Source organism: Aethalodelphis obliquidens, unplaced genomic scaffold (assembly GCF_003676395.1).
Source record: "Aethalodelphis obliquidens isolate GAN/ISIS:26980383/991018 unplaced genomic scaffold, ASM367639v1 scaffold21, whole genome shotgun sequence".
NCBI lineage: Eukaryota > Metazoa > Chordata > Mammalia > Artiodactyla > Delphinidae > Aethalodelphis > Aethalodelphis obliquidens.
The window spans coordinates 681,465-682,927 of NW_020837965.1; positions in this window are offsets into that span (position 1 = coordinate 681,465).

Here is a 1,463-nt window from a genome sequence, read left to right on the forward strand (position 1 = left end):
ATGGAAAATCTATGGCAACATCACTCTTAATCAAAGACTGAACATTTCCCCCCAAAGATCAGGGTAAGAGGAAAATGTCTGCTCTCACCACTTCTGTTCAACATTGTATAAGCTTCTAGCCAGTGAAATATAGCAAGAAAAAAGATATGAGACATTTATTTATATTGGAAAAGAAGAAGTAAAACTATCTTTATTTACTGAGAAGATGGCTGGTAAAAAATCTTGATGGAATCTACAAAAATGTACTTTCAAGTGGTCTTAGCAAGATTATAAGATAGAAGATACAAAAAACAATAGTATTTTTATTACCATCAATGAAAATTAGAAACCGAAATTTTAAAAACCTTTACCAATTATAATAGCACCAAAAAAATGAAGTTCTTAAGGGTAAATCTGACCAAAAGTGTACAAGACCTGTACACTGGAAACTATAAAATGTTACTTAGGGAAATTAAAGAGGATGTAAAAAAATGGAAAGTTATTCCTAGATCATGGATCAGAGACTGTTTACATGCCAATTGTCTGCAAATCTATCTGTAGATTCATTGGCTTTCCAATGAAAATCCCTGCCCTTTTTTTTTTTTGTAGAAATCAGTAGCCATTCTACTTCTAGGTATTTACCCATGAGAAAAAAAAGCATAAGCCCACACAAAGACTTGTACATTAATGTTCAAAGCAACTTTATTTGTAATAGCCCCAAACCAGAAACGACCTAAAATCCATCAACTAATGAATGGATGAGTGAAATGTGATCTATCCATGCAGTGGAAAACTACCCAGCAATAAGATGGAATTAAGCATAGATACACATGGATGAATTTCAAAATAATTATGCTGAGTGAAAGAACCAGATGAAAAAAGACTATACACTGTATTACTCCATTTATGTAAAACTCTAGATAACGAAAACTATAGTGACAGGAAGCAGATCAGTTGTTCAGATCACTGACAGGAAGCAGATCACTCACTCTCCCTGAGTGGAGAGGGAAGGGTGGGGAAAAACAGAAAGAAAGGTTTACAAAGGAATAGGAGGAAACTTTTAGTAGTGATGGGTATGTTCGCTATTGTGAATATGGTGATTGTTTCATGGATATATATATCAAAAAATATCAAATGGTACACTTTAAATATATGCATTTTATTGTATGTCAGTTATATCTCGATAAAACTCATTTAAAAAGAAGTTAGAAGGGAGACACAAGAGGGAAGAGATATGGGAACATATGTATATGTATAACTGATTCACTTTGTTATAAAGCAGAAACTAACACACCATTGTAAAGCAATTATACTCCAATAAAGATGTTAAAAAAAAAAAGTCCTTTTGGAGGGAAGTGATAGAACTGATTATCCATCAGTTCATTTTTTCATTGTTCAGTGCAAAAATAATGTATCTTATAATATTCTAAGATATTCATTGACAACATTTTTAAATGCTCATAATTTTGCACTGATCTCTTAAA